Below are 12,805 nucleotides of genomic sequence, written 5' to 3' on the forward strand. Positions count from 1 at the left end.
TTTCTTAAAAAATATAATTTTAGAGGTGGATTCTGCAGGGTAATTGATTTGGGTGTAGGAACAAACAGATGGTTGTCTTTCCCTTAATTTGCTTTGGAGTCTCACACTAAGTTGCATACATGTGTGATGGTTGCAACAAATCTCTGTCAGTAAGCAAAAGCGAGCAGACAGCTATAATCAATGGGAAAAGACTGGCAAATGTTTATATTTTCACTCTTATATCCAAGAACATACAGCATTCTATCTGGCATGATTGCAAATTATCCTTACTTAAAGAGATAGTCAGATGAAATCGTGGATAACATTTGTATGTTTCTGCGTGAAGGGAGTTAGAGGTATTTTCGTGAGCCAATGCTAGCTAGCGTTCAATAGACTATTGCTATAACGCTAGTTAGCTATAACGCTAGTTAGCAATTACGCTATCGCTAGTTGGCAACTTCCTTCAAACTGAACACAGAGACATAAAAATGGTATCCATGGGTTCATCTGACTCTGGGGTCGTAGATAAAGGGCTTCTTTGCAAAAATATTAAACTATCTGTTTAACAGCAACTTATGTTCAAATGTATGTGTTGAAAGTATTGTATTTTTTTGCTGATTTTGTTTCTGTGAAATCTATTGCTATATAAGCTCTTGTGTCTCGCAAAGAGCAGGTTTAGCCTTTTATAATAATTATAATTTGTCTCAAATTCTTTATTGGTGGCCAATGAATGTAACACGTTTACCCATCTTTCATAGATCACTAAAGATGTTTGCAAGCACGACCATGTTAAAATAAAGCTTTTCAACTGAACACACAAGGTATAACAAGAGTCCTCTGCAGAACTAGAGGCTGCATTCAAGGGCATGATATAGCCCCACTGTGGAGGTGTCATAATACCCCAAAAACCTACCGGTCAAATAGGGAAATGGTTCCAATCGTTTTCCACCATTCATTTTTCCCATAGGGGATTTTAGAAACACTTAAAATAAGGGCTGTGTTTCATGTAGGCTTACCCTGGCGTAACGTTTTTATAACCATGTAAATCTCTCGGACAAGGTGACTTTCGTCAATATATTTGGCTCTATTTACTCTGATTTGAAAATTATAATTAGTATCAAAGTAGACATCATGAAAAACTACAAATCCCTGCAAACTCCTACACGTCATCTCTAGCTGACACCTTTGCTAACAGGTATTGTGTTAATTTAAAATGTGCATAAGACAGTTCACAGAATTGTCCATTTAAAGAAATTTTGCCAATTTATTCATTACTACATTTAGCTAACATTAGATAGTGTCACGTCTACTCCCGTTATAGATAGTTCATCCAGCTATTCTTACCTTTGTCTCGATTTTGGCAGTCTCATCCAGATCATGGCATTTGTAGTTTTTTTAGGATAGCCACATTAGCAGCTAATTAGTATTTCTATTTTGGGAGGTAAATACAGGTGAATCTATTGATAAATGTCACCTTGTTCTAAAGAGATTTACACAGTTATCAAAACATAATGCCAGGGTAAGCCTACAAGAAACAGACTTTATTTTAAGTGTTTCTAAAATGGTGGAAAATGATTGGAACCATTTCCCTGTTTGACCCCTAGGTTTTATGGGTATTATGACTCATATTGTGGTACTCTATACATAGCAAAATAACAAAGAGGGGGCGTGTTTATCAAAACATGCAATGGACACCGTTTTAAATTGTTTTGCAACAGAAAATGGACATTTGCATATCTTATTTGATGTCCAGGTAGTCTCTCCCTGTTTCACTGGGTTTTGAACACAATGAACACAGCCCAGTTCTCTGAAGGCTCAAGAACCCTCTGGTTATCAATGTGACTGCAATTGACAAATCAACCATAAATATGAATCGCCCACTTTCTTTGATGGTGCAAACCATAACCAGTGTGTTAAGAGTTGGTTTGCATTCCTAAGTCCTGACCAACATGATCAGCTCAGAGGTTTCTCTTGTCTGTGAACGACTGGATGTCGAAATTGGGTTTTGTGTCTTGGCCGAACCCTCGACTACAATTCAATTACACGTGTTTTAAAGCAGATCAGGTTTGAGCTCCTGTGTGTTTTGACACGACTGTTCATTCCACTGTATTCCCACTCATCTCTGATTTAAGAAGATTTATGAGCCAGATTTGGCTTCACAGATTCGCATCTGATCATGCAACTGATGTTGATTCACAGTTGATCCATAATCAACACCCTTCTGCCTTTACCAATATTCACAAGGATGCTCAAGCATGTGGTCAAAACAGTCAGTGTGAGGAGTTATCAAAGCCAGTGTTTTGCATCACTTGGAACAGAGGAAACCCACAGCAGATAGGCAGTGAAATGCATTATAAAAGCGTTTAAAAAACAAACATGTTTGTGTACTGGTGATGGCGCAAGTAAAGTATATAATCGTTGATGTGCTGGAGGAGGAGGTTTGGAAATGACAATGATAAATGTGTATAATTTCAAAGGCTACTGACCTTGATGGGGAAAAGATAGCCAGTCGCACATTCATCTCTTCTTTATTTTACAAACATTTTAGCTAAAGAGCCTTCATCAGAGTATTTCACCCTGATTAAGACTCTTCTATGAAACCGTGAAACTGATTGCCACTCGGAGATTAGCCTGAGATTGGAAGGTTGGGGGTTCAATCCCCGGGTGAGTCATAACCAAAGACGGCTCAACACCTCTCTGCTTGGCACTCAGCAGAAGGGCGTGCAATAGACTAGCTTTTTGTCCATGGGGTGTACTTGTACATTAATCTGCCTCATGCTACAGGAATAGGTGATAGGCTCTTGCCCTATGGGCCTTTCTGGCTCAGACAAAGCTATTTACTCTTACAGCAAGAAGAGATGTGTGCGACTTTATTTTTTATTTGTATAGTATCTTTCGCTAGTCACCACCTCGCCAAAAGGGTGTGTGTTCTTTGTGTTTTTACTTAACAGATTGTGTACAGACCAATATTTATTTCAGTCATAGAAAACAATCTCTACATCACATTACATTCATTTACCTTACAGCCATTCTGCCATTGAGAAAGAGTGGATAAGCACTTCGAAAGGCCCTGAGAAGTGTACACATTCTATCAATGATTGGTCAACACGTTTGACATGTGTATACAAAATATTTCCTGTGAATAACATTCACCATTCACCAATAAATTCATTATGAAAAGCTATTGCAAGAAAAATGGTGCAAAGTATTAATTTTTTTACCCTGATACAGTATCAAAGTGCCATTTAGCCGAAAGGGTATTGGTTACGGTCCATGTTCCTTTATTTGTTTTGTTAGATCCCTTGTAAGTCACTTGTCAGGACTTTCACATTTCAATGTACCCAGTGGAGGACGGAAACTAGTTGTCCTCCGGCTACACCATGGTGCTACTGTAACGGTTTTCTTCCTGGGATGAAGGAGAGGACCAAAATGCAGCGCGGCTAGTGTTCAACATGTTTAATTAGATGAATAAACAGTAACACTAATACAAGTAACAAAATAGCAAATGTGAAAACCGAGACAGACCTATCTGGTGCAGACAAACCACAGAGACAGGAAACAATCACCCACAAAATCCCAACACAAAACAAGCCTCCTATATATGATTCTCAATCAGGGACAACGATTGACAGCTGCCTCTGATTGAGAACCATATTAGGCTGGACACAGAAACAGACAAACTAGACACACAACATAGAATTCCCACCCAGCTCACGTCCTGACCAACACTAAACAAGCAAAACACATAAGAACTCTGGTCAGGACGTTACAGCTACCCTACCGTGCTGTGGAGGTTACTGTAGGCCTTCATTGCAAAACAGGGAGTTTTAATCAATGATTTGGTGACTTGAATATATTTATTATAGTTTTATTTTGTTTGAGGAGAATGGTCCTCTCCTTCCTCATCTGAGAAGTCTCCACTGACCTGTCACCTACAATGGTCACAGTATAACAACACTATTACCTCACTAACTAAAATAGATCTTTGTATCAGAACAATATGTTTCTGAGCAGTCAAATATCCCTCCCCCAACACACACACACACACACACACACACACACACACACACACACACACACACAGAGTGAAGGGAACTTTCCGGTTCACTCACCTGCAGTTTGCCCCAGAGCCTGCACTTAACACAGCCCATGCAGCCCATTATCCTGGATATGTTGCGGAAAGTCATCCTAAAGTCCTGACGATGAATTTAATTTTTGGGGGGTAACAGACATACAACAAAATGTACAATGTGGACCCAGAGGATATCACTTGAAAGCATTAAAACGCTTGTTTCCAAAGTGGTCCTCGATGGTAAAAACAATAACACATCTAATGATTAAAAGGCAAGACAAAATTACAAACGATCATAAATGCATTCATTTATATTGACATCCTAAAAAGTGGCACTATTCACTGCACTTCTCCCTAACCTTAAAAATCCGTCATGTTCATTTCACATTAAAACAATCTATTAATTGCACATCATACCGATCCTTCAAATAAATACACCTGACCAGCAGTAGGGGGCACAAGGGGCAGTGGAGTGGATTCTCTTAGACAACCTTGTCCAAATAAAAACCTTTGCTTGCTTTTTAAAGCTATTTTTACTTTTCCATAGACAAATGCCTGTATAGAAAAACATGTTCCTCGCAGTACTGTTTATTCTTGGGATTTTACTATACATAACTCGCTCCGGTATTGTAACTGTGTTGGTTATAGGCCATATCAATGTGGTTTTTCATGTAACCTGGGGCACGATCATTTAAGATGTCAAACATATGATTAAGTTTAAGTTGGTCCACTCTGGACTCCAAAGGCAACAAGCCCACCTCCTGGATCTCCTGTACCCCTATGTGGAGTCCTAGGGGGGCATTCAGCATATACCTGATAACATTATTTTGCAGGACCTGCATTCTCTTTTTCAGCTTTTTTGATAGCCCACTATACCAAGCAGAGCAGGCGTAATCAAAATGACACCGAATTAAGGTTGAGACAAGCAGTTTCTTAACTTTAATGTTAAAATATCTAGTGTTACGATATGAACATTTCAATTTGTTCACCATTTTAGAAATAATTTTAGCAGCATTCAGGTCTCCAGAAAGGGATTGATCTATGGACAAACCAAGATAAAATGCACTTGTTTTAGATTCAATCTCCTTGCCTGCACAGTTCACCGCAATCTAGGTTTTGTTCCAAACAAAATCGATTCAGTTTTTCCCAAATGTAGTGACAATTTGTTGTCAGACAACCAATCTCTAACAAAATACATTCCTTACTCAGGGTCTCCTCTATGTAAACTGTATCCTTCCCTGATACCAGTATAACATTTTATTAGTCACATACACGTGATTAGCAGATGTTATTGCGGGTGTAGCGAAATGCTTGTGCTTCTAGCTCCGACAGTGCAGTAAGATCGAACAAATTACACAACATATACCCAATACACACAAATCTAAGTAGGAATGAATAAAGACTACATAGACATGGACGAGCGATGTCAGAGCGGAACAGACTAAGATACCGTAGAATAGTATAAAATACAGGATATACAAATGAGATGAGTAATGCAAGATATGTAAACATTTTTAAAGTGATTAGTGTTCCATTCCTTAAAGTGACCAGTGATTCCTAGTCTATGCTCATAGGCAACAGCCTCTAATGTGCTAGTGATAGCTGTTTAACAGTCTGATGGCCTTCAGATAGAAGCTGTTTTTCAGTCTCTCGGTCCCAACTTTGATGCACCTGTAATGACCTCGCTTTCTGGATGATAGCGGGGTGAACCACCAGTGGCTCGGGTGGTTGATGTCCTTGATTATCTTTTTGGCCTTCCTTTGACATCGGGTGCTGTAGGTGTACTGGAGGGTGGGTAGTTTGCCCCCAGTAATGCGTTGGGCAGACCGCACCACCCTCTGGAGAGCCCTGTGTTTGCAGGTGGTGCCGTTGCCGTACCAGGCGGTGATACAGCCCTACAGGATGCTTTCAATTGTGCATATGTAAAAGTTTGTGAGGGTTTTAGGTGACAAGCCAAATTTCTTTAGCTTCCCAAGGTTGAAGAAGGTCTGTTGCGCCTTCTTCACCACAGTGTCTGCGTGGGTTGTCCAATTCAGTTAGTCAGTGATGTGTACGCCAAGGAACTTGAAGCTTTCCACCTTCTCCACTGCGGTCCCGTCGATGTAGATAGGGGGCGCACCCTCTGCTGTTTCCTGAAGTCCACGATCATCTCCTTTGTTTTGTTGAAATTTAGTGAGAGGTTGTTTTCCAGGCACCACACTCCCAGAGCCCTCACCTCCTCCCTGTATGCTGTCTCATCATTGTTGGTAATCAATCTACTACTGTTGTGTCGTCTGCAAACTTGATGATTGAGTTGGTGTGGTTGGCCACGCAGTCATGGGTGAACACGGAGTACACGAGGGGGCTGAGCATGCACCCTTGTGGGGCCCCAGTGTTGAGGATCAGCAGAGTGGAGGGGATGTTTCCTACCCTCACCACCTGGGGGTGGCCCGCCAGGAAGTCCAGGAACCAGTTGCACAGGGCAGGGTTCAGACCCAGGGCCTCGAGCTTAATGATGAGCTTGGAGGGTACTATGGTGTTGAATGCTTAGCTATAGTCAATGAACAGCATTCTTACATAGGTTTTCCTCTTGTCCAGATGGGATAGGGCAGTGTGCAATCATCAGCATAAAGCAAGAGTTTGCACTTTACCCTATCTGGCATACACTACCGTTCAACAGTTTGGGGTCACAAAAAAATGTCCTTGTTTTTGAAAGAAAAGCACATTTGAGTCCATTAAAATAACATCAAATTGATCAGAAATACAGTGTAGACATTGTTAATGTTGTAAATGACTATTGTAGCTGGAAACTGCTTTTATGGAATATCTACAAAGGCGTAGAGGCCCATTATCAGCAATCATCACTCCTGTGTTCCAATGCCACGTTGTGTTAGCTAATCCAAGTTTATAATTTTAAAGGCTAATTGATCTTTAGAAAACCCTTTTGCAATTATGTTAGCACAGCTGAAAACTGTTGTTCTGATTAAAGAAGCAATACAACTGGCCGCCTTTAGACTAGTTGAGAATCTGGAGCATCAGCATTTGTGGGTTTGATTACAGGCTCAAAACGGCCACAAACAAAGAATTTTCTTCTGAAACTCATCAGTCTGTTCTTGTTCTGAGAAATTAAAGCTATTCCATGTTAGAAATTGTCAAGAAACTGAAGATCTTGTACAACACTGTGTACTACTCCCTTCACAGAACAGCGCAAACTGGCTCTAACTAGAATAGAAAGAGGAGTGGGAGGCCCCGGTGCACAATTAAGCAAGAGGACAAGTACATTAGAGTGTCTAGTTTAAGAAACAGACGCCTCACAAGTCCTCAACTGGCAGCTTCATTAAATAGTACCCGCAAAACACCAGTCTCAACAGTGAAGAGGTGACTCCTGGATTCTGGCCTTCTAGGCAGAGTTCCTCTGTCCAGTGTCTGTTTTCTTTTGCCCATCTTAATCTTTTCTTTTTATTGGCCAGTCTGAGATATGGCTTTTTCTTTGCAGCTCTGCCTTGAAGGCCAGCATCCCGGAGTTGCAATGTATATATAATCTTGACACTTAGATCAATTTGAATTTATTCTAAACAGCAAATTACTGCATTTGTAGAATATGGCATTAGTGGTAAATTAACGTGAGTAGGATACCATAGGATTTAAAGGCTGCTTCACAGTGTATGGTCTGAGGAAACTGACATTGTAGCCTACAGTAAAAATCCAACATATAACCTAGACTACAGCTTCATGGATTAAGAGAAAACGGATTCATATTCAAGGGAAGCATTTATGAACATTCATAAGCTTTACAACTTACAAGCACGTATGACATTTATAGAGCATTAACAAACATTTATGTTTTAAAAAGTGTAACCAAGTCTTACTTTTAGCAGTTCTCCTCATAGATGCTGTTCCAGATTTACCAGGCTTCTGGCCCTTTTGTATCCATTGAAGTGCACTGGATTCAACAGTAGATCCATGTACAGTGAATCAGGATATTCCTCATCCTCATCTAACCTTAATTAAGAGGATGTGTCTGTTTAATTTATTCTACAATACTGTAGCCTACAGCACATGAGGTTGCTAAGAAGGTGAAAGATTTTACATCCTCTTGAGTGGAAAAAGCTATTGCCACATGCACAAATAGTCCAGCTGTCTTTCACAGGTATTTGGACAAGTGTGATTTAAAAAAAATATAATTTTTACTTCACTGAGAAGACAACATGGTTAGCTTACCATCAATCACAGAAGCGTTCTGCCTCGTCATCGTGCTTGTTCCTTTCCAGGAGGGACTGTCTTGTCTCCTCACTGCACAAACAGCCACAGGGGCATAGAGCTCATGATTTACCTGAGGAAGCTGTCCACCGCTCAAAACTTCTCAGTCTTCTCACAATCCTGGTTGTTCGCTTCTGCTAAGTACTGCTTCCATACACACACACACCTAATTCAACAATTTTAGCCCATCTAAATTGCCAAAGTCAACTACAGTAGCTATGTGATATGACCCTCTTAATCATTTCAAATACTTCCCTTTATGAAGTTCCCAATCATATTACCATATTGCCTTACTCCCTATTTGTTTTGACTCCCTCTGGAACCTCATTCTGTGGCACAGGAGTACAATCTTAACCCAACTTGAATCAATATGTTTGAAAGATACTCACTGGCCTGCACGGTATTACAGCACAGTTCCTATGTCCACAGAGGCTTTTGTCTGTCCAGAATGAATAAGGCTTATTCAGGTTCACTTAGTAAAGAAAGACAGAGCTATATGATCAAGGATGACATAGTTGGGACACATGAAATGACAGGTGTGATAAGTCTGACTCATCTTATAAAACCTGAGCTAGTCGAACTCAAGCAGCTTCTGAAGTTTGGGCAAGAGTCGCTCATCGTTGAAGACATCAATCGTCTCCACATCACAAGCGCAGTCGTCCAAGCTACCAATCACCTGTGGTAACAAAACTGTACTTCAACTGTATCATTCATAGACTATGAGATTAACATAATAGTTGTAAACCTATTGTAGTGAATCCTGGGAGGAGCCCCGACCAGGACTTGAACCCAGGTCCAGCAACTGTCAAACGAACACCTTAACTGCAATGCCAAGAGGTACAAACCCCTTGATGAGGTCACTAGGTGTTGGGTTAAGGTCACTACATTACCCCCTTCCTGCGGAAGAGCTTGTGCCCACACTTCTCTATTCCAAGTCCCTCATGTGTACACGCCTCTCTGATGGCCCCACGGCCGCCATCCCACATCTGACACCAGTGTAGCAAATTCTGGGGGTAGCCCTGACCTGGACTTCTAAGTTATACATTGTTTACAGTGACTCAAAGAACAACAAAACATACACAATGGAGTCATGCTTTATACTTTAAGTTATTATAGATTAAGACAGTAGTTGTACAAGGTCATATACTATATATATATTCAAAAACATTTGGATACCCCTTCAAATTAGTGGATTTTCTGACAGGTGTATAAAATCGAGCACACAGCCATGCAATCTCCATAGACAAACAGGCAGTAGAATGCCCTTAATGAAGAGCTCAGTGACTTTCAACGTGGCACCATCATAAGATGCCACCATTCCAACAAGTCAGTTCATAAAATTTCTGCCCTGCTAGAGCTGCTCTGGTCAACTGTAAGTGCTGTTATTGTGAAGTGGAAACGTCTAGGAGCAACAACGGCTCCGCCGCGAAGTGGTAGGCCACAGAAGCGCACAGAACGGGACCACCGAGTGCTGAAGTGCGCAGTGCAGAAAAATCGTCTGTTCTCAGTTGCAACATTAACTACCGAGTTCCAAACTGCCTCTGGGAGTAACGTCAGCACAATAATTGTTTGTTGGGAGTTCATAAAATGGGTTTCCATGGCCGAGCAGCCGCACAGAAGCCTAAGATCACCATGCTCAATGCCAAGCGTCGGCTGGAGTGGTGTAAAGCTCCCCACCATTCGACTCTGGAGTAGTGGAAATGCGTTCTCTGCTGTGATGAATCACGCACGGACGAATCTGGGTTTGGCGGATGCCAGGAGAACGCCACCTGCACCAATGCATAGGTTTGTTGGAGGAGGAATAAGGGTCTGGGTCTGTTTTTCATGGTTTGGGCTAGGCACGTTAGTTCAAGTAAAGGGAAATCTTATTTGTTTCTTTCTTTCTTTGTAGGACTTAGCAACCAAGCAAGGTCCGTAAAGATATGTCCATATTTTGTTTGTTATGTTTTGACATCTCCTTTTGTCTTGGTATACAGCCCAACTAAGAAGCTTCAATCGCTGGATAACACTGAATCCAGAAAATATCTATTTGAGGATCAACCATCCATCCATCAGTTGAGTAAGAAGTATCCTCACTGTATAATGCTGAATAGTCTTGTTGATACATTTCAATGTTAAACAAATTACTTTAAAAATGAACACTACAATTAAAATGGCTGCTGTAGTTGTGGCTATTTCCAGTAATGGAAAAACTGATGTCAAGGAAAATTAGACCTGGAGCAAGGTTGTGGGATGAAATGCCCAAAAGGAGAATGTTTTACCTATTTTTATCATGGACAGAGAAATCCTGACAAAAGAGGAGGTCATAGCCAATCCCATTAAGGAGGAGAAGCTCTACCACAGTCTCATAGATGAAATTCATCCAAACCACTTGAGGTCAGTACAGAAAGTAAGTGCACTCTGGCGTATATATCTTCTCAGCAAGGAAGCAAGGGCAAAGCTTCTGATCAGAGGAAAACATGTTGTGTTCAAAGAGAATAATCCTTTCAGTTTGAAGTCACGCATGGCTGACCAGAAATCAATTCAAGTTACAAATAAAGAACTACCTAAAATCAACAGATGATAGTGTTGACTGAGTTTCTGGCTGAAGCTCGATGTAAGGTGGTGGGGAGATTGTTGAGGCGCATGATAAGATACAAAAGTCAACTTTACAAACTGCTCCAATGGAGATCGTTTTGTATATGTTGTAGCAGCACCCATCACTCCCATAACATAGTCGGTAAAGATAGGCCCTCACCGGATCAAAGTATTTTATGATGGACAAGGCCCAAGGTAGAGTACAGTCCTACTACACTGGACAACATAAGGTGCACAGAGGAAACCTTTTCACACTATGTGCAGGACAACAATTCTGTCCCCATGACTAGGACAGACGTATCACATATCTCAGCTGAAATGACAGAAAGTGAGATTGAGGTTGAAGAGCCAAGGACCTGGTGAGCCAGAGTCTACAACAATAACCTCTCATTCCAAGAAAAAGAAGAAGAATATGTGGAAAAATACTAAAACTTAAGTTGGGAAAGTGGCTACTTAGACCAGTGACAATCATAACCTAATAGAAAACTCTGAGGATAATAAGGGACCACGAAGGCTGTGCAACTCTTTGCGGAATACAAAAGAAGGCAGCCAAACATCAATGCTGGCCTTCATTCAAACAATCCGGAATCAACAAACACCCAAGCGGCCCAGGGTACCAAGCTTCCCCATCAGAGTCTGGAGTTAGGCCACCTGCAGAAAAAAGGCTGATATGGAGAATGTAATTCTGGGAGAAGTGGAGAAAAGTCCCCCTAATTAGCCATCCAGTCCAAAATCATTGATTAATGGTGGAACATGATTGAAATAATCTATTGTGGCGTACAGCAGATCAGCCACCAGGGGGAGACTTGTTGAGGCCTGGTGACAGACGAGGTCTACATCACAAGGCGATGGCTCTCTCTGCTGGACGTGCCAGGTCTCGACGGGCTCTCTGGCCAGGACTAATTGGGGCTGAGTGTGGTTGGTGAGTAATCAAAGGGCTGATTGCTCACCATCTGGACGAGTCCCATAAAGCTGCCAGAAGCTGCCAGACACATGGGAGAGCTGCCAGACACATGGGAGAGGGACTGGGGGAAGAGAGATTACTCCCGTATAGTCGTGCTCAGTCCCAGGGATAACGGAGGGAGCTCAGTTTTGTTCCCCACAGGACACAGCAAGACCCGGAGCCCAGAAGACGGTATCCCGGAGAGGGTCTCCCGGGGGAGACCTATTCTTTTCTTTTTGTTTGATATTTAAATAAACATCCGTGAAACCGAGCTAATCCAACTCTGTCCGTATCTGATCTGTGTAAGCGTCTTGACCAAACCCCCTGGTCTGTCACAAGTGGTAGAGAATGCAGGCATTCTGATAACGTGGTCAAATCAGGGTTGACGTTTACGCAGCGTCAGCATGGACGAGTTGATAGCTCAGTTCATCTGGGCCCAACAAGCACAACAGGCGGTTCAGGAACGAACGCTGGAGGAACAGTGGCTACAAAATATCCGCCTCGTTGAGGAAATCAGGAAGCTACAAGGAGGAGTTTTTAATCAAGGTAACAGAAGACAGCGACATCGAAACCTACCTCTGTACGTTTGAACGGACAGCACTACGGGAAGGATGGCCAAGGCCGAAGTGGGTAAGTCTGCTGGCCCCGTTCCTCTCCGGGAACGCCCAAAAGGCATATTGGGACCTTAACAACAGGCGGCTAACTATGACGGACTCAAACGGGAGATACTCAGCCGCTACGGGTACAGCCTGGCCTATTGGGCCCAACTGCCCCACAACTGGAGGTTCGTGGCCAACGCATCCCCCCGAGCCAAATGAGCGACCTACTACTCGTCACCAAGGCATGGCTCCTAACCGACGTATCCACCCTCTCCATCCTAGACAAAGTGTTCCTGGATCGCTTCTTATGGGCGCTACCCCACGACATGAAGAGGGTAGCAAGTCTATGTGCACCCCAGACCTTGGAGGGCCTCCTGGGAGCAGTGGAGACGCATC

This window comes from Salvelinus namaycush, chromosome 15 (genome assembly GCF_016432855.1).
Source record: "Salvelinus namaycush isolate Seneca chromosome 15, SaNama_1.0, whole genome shotgun sequence".
NCBI lineage: Eukaryota > Metazoa > Chordata > Actinopteri > Salmoniformes > Salmonidae > Salvelinus > Salvelinus namaycush.